Here is an 11,081-nt window from a genome sequence, read left to right on the forward strand (position 1 = left end):
TAGACCCCTGAAAAAACTCTCTGGTTACATTAAGTTTCTAGGTAGATTTTCAAATATTTGAACAAATCTTGTAACAGGAACTTGGGCTCTCACATAGTGCAGCCCCCCTACTGCCGATAAAACTAAGTTCTGTGGCAGCGAGAATTAGTAACGACTCAGTAATATATTCATAACTCTTGCCTGTATGAGTATTTACATGTGCATTATGAATGGGTGAAAGGGTGTGTGGGTGGGAATCAGTATTTTTCTAAAAAAAATGAACTATTAATATTTGATAGTGCCTGGTCAGCTAATGTAAGAAGAGCCTTGTGCCAGAATCTGGCATGAAGGTTGTATTATTACTAAATCATCTGATATTTGACAATTTAATAATATTTGATAATGACTGATATGTTCAGCAGTAGTTTAATGAAATTGTATTAAATTTTAAAACAGCTATTTACCACTACCAAAACTGCACAATGTTCCATTTTAACATCTGTTTGGAGAATAAACCCTGATTATTAGAAGTAACTATGCCTATGTGCGTAGTTCTGAGACTCTGATTTAGGTTTGAAAATGAATTTTACCTGACCCACCTTGTAGTTGGTCAGAATAGCTTTACATGTAACTGGAACTATTTTGACATAAACGCTTTTGAAATACCTCCGACCGTCGTAGTGCTTGCAGGGTGCTTGCAGTGTGTCCACCTCCTTCGGTAGCTGATCCGCAATGCAGTGTGGCAAACAACCCAGGATTGGTCTTACGTAAATGGTGGAGTTAATTGTCTGAAGCGTAAAACACTGTAATTATAGAATTTTCTCATTAATTATGCAAATTAGGTCCTTATTTGCATCATTTGCATTCAATCGTGTACATCTCTCTTTTAGCTACCTAAATACTACAATATTCTTAACATTTAAGGCCATGTTGATTTGAATACATAGATGACATCCCCGCGCGCATGAATTTTCGTCCGTTTCCAAACGGCCATACTGTAAATCGTACAAAGCGGCTGCAAAATGAGCAAAATGTGCCGCAAACTGAAAAAAAGGAAAACGATACTTCTGTCGCAGAATGCCAATATCCATTCCGAAGGAAAAGAAGACAAGAATTCTGAGATCTAATACCTCCATGAAATATGTAGGGTTTATGTAAATGTTTTGTTTCATTGAATATGGAAATAAGGTGGCAATTGATATAATGTAGTTGAATGTTTGGTGTTCTAAACTCAACTTACAATATTTTGCGTGTGAATCTCCTATCCTTTGGCAATAATTTATTTAAACATCCTCATTTAAACTTCCTCATTTATTTATGCAAATTGACTCCATTTTAACATAATTTATGCATAGTGTTGTTAACATTTAAGTAACCTACACATCACACAGGCCACAAGATACAAGGTACTGAATTGTCATCTTTCACCATTAAGAAATCATATAATTTTGCAATAATTATGCAAATTAGGCCATCATTTGCATAATTGGTATCTGTTGACGTTCTATCTGCCATAGATTACATATATCACATGTATGGAAGTACTATAATGTAAAACACTGTAATTATAGAATTTTTTCATTAATCATGCAATTTAGGTCCTTATTTGCATCACTTGCTTTCAATCGTGTACATCTCTCTCTCAGCTACCTACCTACTAAAAATGATGAAAATCTGTTGTTTCTATCTGGACTTTTAAAGATTTCGCCCGGAAGTCCCCTGCAGTTCCAGAACAAGCTGTTAGGGGGACCAAACCCACACCACTTATTCCTGACAGGAAAAACTAACTGTCACCAAAAATTCAAGACCATAGCATGTTCAGGACAAAAGATACAAAAGCCGAAACTTTTGCTGCAGTTTCAAGGCCATCCAACAGGAGGCCCATATTTGACCTTTGTCTTTCTAAGACTTACCAACATACCAAATATCATCACAATCCATAAAGGCGTTCTGAAGTTATTCTGACCAAAAATGTGCGGAAACACACACAGACAGACAGACACACACAGAGACACACAGACATACAGACAGACACGCGAAATGGAGGTAATAAGTGTAATATATCCAGAGCGCTAGGTAATTCATTTTGAAGATCGAGCACGAATCCAAACCCAAAATCCATATTGACGTAGCACTGTGTCCGTGTACACCAATACACAAGAATATCGTTATTATTAAGTAGCAGGATTTATGTTGAAAACTGCCAGAAATTTCAAGTAGCGTCAACTACTTTTCGTCAGTCAATGGTGAAACAGAAAAAGAAGTGAATGCTTGCAATTTTCTCTACATGCTTGAGCTGATGAGTAACAGTTTTCCTGTGCGTCGCATTACCGCATTAACTTCATTGGCGAATTGTAGGCATTGTTTACGATAAGAAATAACATATACATTAAAATCAAAGCCTGGCAAGAGGACTTCCTACAGATGTTCATAACTCTATAACTTCAATCAGCAAATAAAATTTGATCGATTAGGGTGCCTTAAAATGAATTTCTAAATATATTCACTATAATAGTTTCATTTTAGTGAATGAACCGTGTATGGCTTACTAAGTTATGTTTCATCCAACATGTACAGCTTTTGGTGCATTGATCAAACTCAATTTCTATCTGGTTGACGCGTCTTGTGATGAATTCAAAGGGCTTTTCTTGCCGTTGTAGTTGTGCTTACAGAGTACTTCCTCATCTTAACAAGCACCATTATATAAACAGATACCATGCTAGGAACCTTTATGAGTTGTAACTCAAAGTTTCATAGCATGGTATCTGTATATAATGGTGCTTATTTTATGGCACCTTACTTAACAGCAGTTTAGTTTTAGTCATATACATAGAACATAATAATTATTGAGCTTGCTTCTATGACTTGCTGAAAGCTACATGTAAGTTGTAAATTGTCACCTGATTATGCCAAGCATCACTTAAACTACCTACATACCGAAAATCACGACAATCGGTCAACCAGTTCTTGAGTTCTCCTTCTAAAATGTTTCAACAAATGCTCCTGCAGTTCCAGAACAAGCCCCTGGGTGACCCAAACTCAAGTCACTTCTTTCCTATCCCAAGAGCTATCTGCCATTTAAATTCGTGACCCTAGCATGTCCAGATCGCAAGATATCAAAACCGGAATTTCTGCTGCAGTACCTAGGAAATCCGCCAGTGAGCCCAAAATCTGATTATCTTTAGGTCTCATAAAGTCGTACCGACCTACCAAGTTTCATTCCAATCCATCTATTGCTTCTCGAGTTATCTTGCTAAACCACACACACACACAAATACACAAACGCTACTGAAAACATAACCTTCTTGGCGAAGGTAAAAAGTAAGGTTAGCAATTAACTGAACGCATGAAAACATATCTTCATGAAATTCTTTCTCCCCAAATCGATCATTTGACTCTATTATGTCTTCAAAACGATGTATATGTCTTATTGCTTGATTGTCACGGCGAAGTAGACAGCTGTCGCCACTGATGCAATAATCCCGGGAACGAGAAGGGCCTTTGCCTTGCTCAGCGTCTTCAGCAGACGGGACACTGAAAGTAGCAGAACATTCGTTACATAATATAATGCAATTATATTATGCATTTTTTGTGCATTTATTGTGCATTTTTGCCACACTGGTCTAAGTACACTTAACAGATAAAATGTGCAACTAACTATAATCGTTACATAAATTCACTGAACTGCTGGCTTTTCAGTTATTGTAGAAATAATATGAGATACAATTGATAATGGTGAGGACAGTGCATTTAAGATTACGACAACGTGCTTTCCTGATGTTGATCTTAAAAATGAGGCCTCGATCTTATAAAACGCACCTTTTTTGATCTTTCGATATGTATTTACTATCTCTGAGCAAAAAACACGTTTTGATAAACAAATGTAAGGTCTGTGATTTGCAAGTTTTGAAGACGTGAGTTATTTAGCATTTTTGTAGCATTGGATTATCTGACACAAGTCTTTGAAAAATGAGTTTTTCTCGCCACTTCCTCCTGAAAACAAGAATCGTCTCATAGTAACTATAACCATAGTCGTACCGATTGAGTCTCCCTTGTCTGACGGTTTCCAGACTGCCTGCGCAGGTTTCTTGTGCATCTTGCGCAGAAAATTCGTCCAATCCGGTGGCTGCTCTGGCAAAAGGATCTGCATGTGGTTCCAAAACCTGTGGAGTCCATGACAAACAAACTGTCTGACACACCTTAAAACCACATCAATAGTTCCTCAGGTGGGCGTTGAGTTTCTTCATGTGCAACTACGCTGCTGCCACCATATCTGTAGTGTGGCAGTCACAAAAATAACTAGAGACAGAAAAACTGTTAATTACAACATTAAACTTTGACATTAGACTACTATGCGTCACGGCTGTACATGCGTACTCAGAACTGTTTGATGGTTCGTTACGGGACACAGACCACCATTTCAAGCTCAAACTATAATATAAGCAATGAGTAAACATCTAATAAATGTTCGACTAGTGAAAACATCGACTTAGTACCTTGACCTCCGAGCTGGCGTCCCTTAAGCTAAAAATTGTAAGAGGTGCTAGTGTCACGGAAATGAAAAGAAACCTACAGTGGACCTCACTTGAAGACAGAAGAAAGATGTCTAGACTATGCATGATGTACAAAATGACTAATAAACTGGTGGATGTCCCAACTACTAAGTACCTAATACCAGCCCAGAAGAGAACAAGAAATAGCCACGCATTCAAGTACCAGAGTTATCAACCAAGGATTGAGGTGTTCAAGAATTCATTCTTTCCTAGAACTATCGCAGAGTGGAACTCACTGTCACCAAGTACAGTAGGGGCACTGTCAATAGATAGCTTTAAACAATGTCTAGAGCTAGAAGTTCAAGGGTTAGGTGTAACAAGTCGATCGGTGTAATATAGCCAGCTGCCGCCGCGCCGCGTGCCTGCGAAGCTGGTGTGTTACGCCGAAAGGCGGTTATACCGGCTATACAGATACAGATACAGATACAGAAATTCTTACTTTAGTCATCGTATCACAAAGGAAAAATAAAACTGGAATGACCACTGGCCCCACTCCCCCAAGTACACCACCAAATGCAACAACATGAGATCACTTCTAGAGCTCTACCCAGCATCAAAAAGTCTGAAACCCACTATTACGCTACAATAGCGGCGAGAAGCAGAACTCCAGTCAAAAGCTCCGAGGAAGATATTTGGCAGACATCGAAACGTAAGCAGCGTAAGGACAATCCCGGAAAATTCCAATATCCAATTCGCAAAGCAGTATCCAGTAGCAATGGGAAAATACACTATCTAATCGGTCTTGAAAGGGATACTGTCTGTTTTCCCGGTCTGCTTTTTTGAGTCCCCCAAATCTGCTTGGCCATTAGGGGAATGGGCAATTCCTAAAACCTTCATTATCATTAGTCTCTTAAGTCTCTTACTTGTAATGAAACGTGTCCGGGTCACGTGATATCCTGTTCTGAAAGCCGATGTACAAGTCGTCCCAAAACAGACCCTTCAGAACTGTCTGGCGATGGACCCCGATCCGGTTCTTCACCTGGGTGGAATTTACAATTACATATTATAAATGAAGAAAGAGATACTAGATGATTTAACTGATATTTACATATGCTAAATTAGAAAAAAAAAGCTGTTGACCCTAGGTCACATCAAATGTTAAATAAAGTATAAGCAGATTTAAGTGGTTTTTATTACCAACTTCTGAATGGTATCAGTCAGATTCTAGTTTTCCTTTACTTCGTTCTAATAAATAATGAGTTATATAAATAAATTCATTTGATATGCTAATCAGGTAAAATCTACTGAACTTTGAAATCTAATGCGATAGGGCGAATAAAAACAAGGCGGGAAAAATGCCTACATTTTAAAATTTATACATTATAAACCTTTAAGTTGTTGAACATGAAATGATACGTCTATTGTTTGCTATGTTTACTGCTACCTATTACAACATCCATTTGAATAGCTAAAACAACTTTGAAAAATTGAATGTTTCAATTATTGCACAAATGGCTTCGATTCAGTTGGAACATCATATTACATGTACACAGCCACCACTACATATAAAAGGAGTACATCACTGCCTCAAAGTAAAAGAGAAAACATTAAATCAGAGCCTTTTCTTGTCTCCTCTCATCATATGTATCTGCCATACACATTCTGGAATCGCAACAGACATCTTTGCCAAATTTGGGCATGTCGACCACTGTCAGGGCGACAAAAAATGTTTGTTCAAACAAGTAAAAAATTCATGCACGCGCTTATGTCATTTACAAAAATTACTTGATGTGGCCTATTCAGAATATGGCCCATTACCTCCAAGTACGCATGCTCCCTGTGCGGTCGCTGTTCAGGGTAACTCAGGTCTGAGAAATCCACCAGGAAGTCGTACCCTCCCTCCACAGGATGGAAGTCGTCATCTGTTTCTGTCATCTGAAAGTACAGGTTTACAACGATGGTCAATAAATCTTTAATATTATTATTATCATTGTTATTCCAACATTTAACACAGGACATTTATCACATTGTGACTACATTATCTTAGTAGTATGATCTTATGTATCATGTATTTTATTTCATTTACTTTGGTTTTGTATCAATTTGTAATCTGCGTAACTTTATTCATCTTGAGTTCATTTTGTTCATAGATTTTGTTTGGTGTCCCCCCCCCCCCCCCCCCCCAGGAACCATTGAAAAACGCCATCAGGCGATATGTATTTCCTGGATAAATAAATAAAACAAACAAACGAACAAACAAGTTTTCTTCAACATACATGTATACTACTGCCGACACCAACGCAGAGAACGAACGCATGAACGGGCAACAGACATACACATTTTCACAAGTGAGGGAAGCCGTGTTAAGTGCCGTTCTCAAGGGCACAAGATCGGTGGTATGGCAGTATTCAAACTCTTCGTTCCCAGCCAAACGCTCTGTCGTTTTGAATCCGTATCTGTATAATCAGTATAACTGACCTTCGGCGTAACACACCACTTACATGGAGAGGGTGGTCCACAAAGGTTTTAGGGGCTCAATTAAAGGACTGCGTTAAGGGTTTACGTGATTTAGTCGGGTTTAACAATTCAGTCCCTTGTACCCTGGAAGCCAGAACTCGTTTTCCGGGCCGCGGGCCGCAAGAGCCCTTCGCCCGCTGGTGTAAATTACCGTTACGGGGGAGTCTAGCCCGGGGGGAGTTTTGCTGGCCGTTCAAACGAAAAGGGCCGGTGTTCTGAAATCGACAAACCCCTTCGGGCTCAACTCCCCCGTAGCGCTAATTTAGGCAGGCGAGCGAAGGGCTCTCGGCTGCCGAAGGAAAACGGCTAACGGCCCGATACTAGTTTTGGCATCCAGGGTAAACCCTTGCTGTTCGAGTGTTCACTTACCCGCAGTACCAAGTTGTAGTCTCTGAACCCGGCCCACTTGTAGTAGAACTGGATCCAGTCTGGGTAGGCAAAAATCTCGCTTCCAATGCTCTTGTTGATCTCGTCAATGTAGAAGTCGAAATTCCAGCTGTCTTTGTAGATCTTACTTCCCGGAGGAGGATCCACTATCGCAAGGCTGTAGAAAATATTCAGGATAGTTCGTTTTGAGTGACACAAAGGAAAACTAAAATGTGATCAGTAAACCAGTTGTAATTGACAATGTAGCCTATCAGAATTAGGTTATGTACAAGAAAATGACAGTTAAATGTGTTCTTCAATTCAAAAAGAAAATTCACCCTAAATATTCAAACAGATCTTTGGTCATCTTTTGCACTGAAGGGTTGGAGACACGGGATTGTCCACACGTGTGACGTCAGCACTGGGTCAAAGTTCGCCAAAAGTTGGTATTGTCCCCCGGCGTATCTAGTATACGTGTACTTTGGTCAGATGGCTGATAGATTTGGTCGAAAATTAAAAAGATTCCATTTCTTTTTGAGTTTCAGAACAGTATGTATAATATCATTATGTAATTTACAATCTCAGATAAACTTGCATGCATATGCTATGTTTGGTGTGATAATGTTACTGACAGTGTGTGTATGTGTTTTTTTTTGTACATTACTCCTTATAGCAATGGACGAAATAAACCTCTAACGCAATCTAACTTTTACACGTGTACAGACGAAAGAAAAACTACTCTTCTTTTAACATCCCAAAACCCACTCATTACAGCAAAAAGTGGGTTCTTTTGTCTTTCTCTGTGCGCAAATTACAAAAAGAGTCTAACCCAGAAGATTTAAGAGCTACGATAGTTTTCATTTCTTGTGTCTAGTTAATATGGATTCCTTGCTTGTATATCAAATGTAATTTGAATTTGCAATTAGAGTTAGCGATAAACATTTTCTGAAAAGTATTCGACCGGGCCAGGGGATTTGAATAGTGATCATGACCTTATACCATTACACTACCAAAATGTTTCTTCTTATTTTTCTTATTTTCTTATGTTGAGAAATATTTTCTTGCCAGGAGGATTTTCTTTTTCCTAAGAAAAGAAAAGGTTTCTACTATCACACTCACAAACAAGAATGTGTTTTTTTTTTATAAATCATTCTTTTTATTGTTTCCAAAATTCACACAAAGGAAAGCATGGCACAACGAAACAAAATGAAACCACATGCACAACTACAAAACTAAATAAAACCAGTAAACAATATAGATGATATAACAGAGTGTTACAAAGTATAAAAAAAAGTCAACCCCAATTACAATTTATTTATAATTTCTTCAAGGAGATGAAAATAGACCTATTAGCTTTCCCCATTTTCCCCTGTGTTTTTTGTCTTGCCCACCCGATTGGAAATAATGGTTTCTAACTTAAAGTAGTATGTTACATAAGAAATAAATGATTCTATGTTAAGTGACCAAGGTCGATTTTTAAATATAAAATATTTTCCCAAGAGAATAATGAGATTGGACAGGACTGGGCACCTATCGTTCAAATCCCCCAACATAACATTACAAAGACTAACATGTAAATGGTAACCAGTATGGCTTAAGTACCATTCTTCCACCTGTTGCCAAAACAGTGCAGCAAATCTACATTCCCAAAATAAATGAATGGGAGACTCTTCCTCTTCCTTACAGAAACTACATAAAGGGGACTCTATTAACCCCCACCTGTGTAACATTTTATTTGTAGTTAAAAATTTAAATAGTAATTTATATTGGAATATACGCATGTGGGAGTCAATAGAGGTTTTATAAATTAAACTTTACACTTTTTTCCACATCACTGGAGTATTCAAATAGTCTTCCCAATAGTATTGTATTCTGTCAGAAGATTCCCATAACCTAGCCTCATGCATAAAAAAGGAGTACAGATATTTGTTGATATTCGATTGCTGAAGCCAGCTTATGTCTCTACAGACAGGAACACATACGCTTAAATTCGGTGACACCTGTTTCAAGAGATTCTTCCAGGATAAGGGAATAGCTGAAATAATTTGATTATGCACAAATTCCGAGCAGGTGTCACCAAATTTCAAAGCATAATTTTCAAAAGACAGAAAATTATTTGCTGAGTCTAGAATGTCATTCACAAAAAGAATCCCTTTGCTATAAAGAGACATTAAAAAGCATGGTTTTCCACCAATACAGATTTTGGAATTCAGACAAAGTAGTTGCTGCTTTACTTCAAGGGCATTCTCAGGGGGGCGTAGCTGGAACTTCAGCCATGCTTGGAGGATTTGTCTATAAAATACACTGATTGGAGCCTTCTCTTTTATCAGCGCTTCAAAGTCACTAATTGTAAGCTGACAAAAGGGAAATGTATTCGTAGTAAACAAACGGCTAGAAAAAAACAACAATTTAGAACAAAACCACTTTTCACTATGGTATAACTTCGGAACCCAAGACGCCTTCATGGTCAGATCAACAGCACGCAGGTTTCTAAGTTTAAGACCCCCATGTTCATAAAGATTATATAGTGTTTTCCTTTTTACTCGTTCTGGACCCCCTCCCCACAAAAACTGAAATATTTTTTTCTCGTATCTATCGAAAAAGGCAGGAGGTGGAGACGGAAGAGACTGAAATGAAATATAAATTGTGACACTACTAACGAGTTAATAAGGGTAATCTTCCCTAAAAGAGAAAGAAATTTCCCTTTCCAGGGATTCAAAATTTTATCTATCTTTGTCTCTTTTCTGTCAAAGTTAATATTTACAATATCAGCTAAGTTTTTTGGGAATATGAATCCCTAAATTGTCAAAAGGGCCGTCGGTCCATTTTTAAAGGTAAGGAACTGGGTAAGAAAAAATTGGTATCTCTTAACGAACCTATACGAACTACCATGCATTTATCAAAGTTTGGAGTTAAACCAGACAACAGTGCAAAATCTTCTAAGACCCTGTTCACAGTGAAAAAATGGATCTGGATTGACTGCCGATCCCGATCAGAAATTCATCAATCCCGATCGACCCGCGCGTTCACACTGCTTTTTGCTGATCCGGATTGCCAGGGCATCACGCTCAGAAATGGATTGAGGTGTCACGAGCCCGCCATCTTGAACATGCCATAGCCGCTGCAACTCCGCCGTAAATTTTGCAAGAAAAGAACTCAGAAAGTTTGTACAGCCTGTAATCTTAGCGGAAATAAAGAGAACACCTCTTTGAACATGTTTGGGTGGTCAGGGTTTAGCTCCCGTTGCGTGAAGGCCGATATTTTTTCGGGCTGTAACACTTGATTCCACTGGCTCGCCATTCCACTTGAGTGTAACGTTGGGGCAGGGAGGTTAGGGTAAACATCTTTCTGCGTATTTTCTATTCATAATTTTGATTGGCAATGTATCCATAGCATTACACAACGTCCTTGTCACTACCGCCCAGGTAGTGGCCAGAACAACTAACATCGACCTCGAGCTGGTATCTACCTGGTTCCTCGACTGGGGTCTCCAACTTCACCCAGATAAATGCAAAGTACTTTGCATCAAGTCCCCTAGAAGCAAGGTGCAGCTTCCTCCCATATACATCGCAGGGCAGGAAGTTGACAAGTGCCGTTCTACACCCACCTGGGAACAACCATTCACCAAACCTTACGCTGGACTGAACATGTCCAGATTACAACCAGTAAGGCCAGGCGAACCCTGGGTTTCCTAATGGAAACTCCAGGGCAAGCTATCCCGGGAGG

The 11,081-nt window shown here is 38.8% G+C and overlaps 1 pseudogene; it reads right to left on the reverse strand.

Moving 5' to 3' along the window:
* Nucleotides 1-3,406: 3,406 nt before the first annotated feature.
* Nucleotides 3,407-11,081, reverse strand: part of LOC109462499 — a 24,388-nt pseudogene continuing 16,713 nt past the window's right edge.

The sequence above is a fragment of the Branchiostoma belcheri genome, unplaced genomic scaffold (assembly GCF_001625305.1).
Source record: "Branchiostoma belcheri isolate BF01 breed outbred unplaced genomic scaffold, Haploidv18h27 scaffold118, whole genome shotgun sequence".
In the NCBI taxonomy this organism is placed as follows: domain Eukaryota; kingdom Metazoa; phylum Chordata; class Leptocardii; order Amphioxiformes; family Branchiostomatidae; genus Branchiostoma; species Branchiostoma belcheri.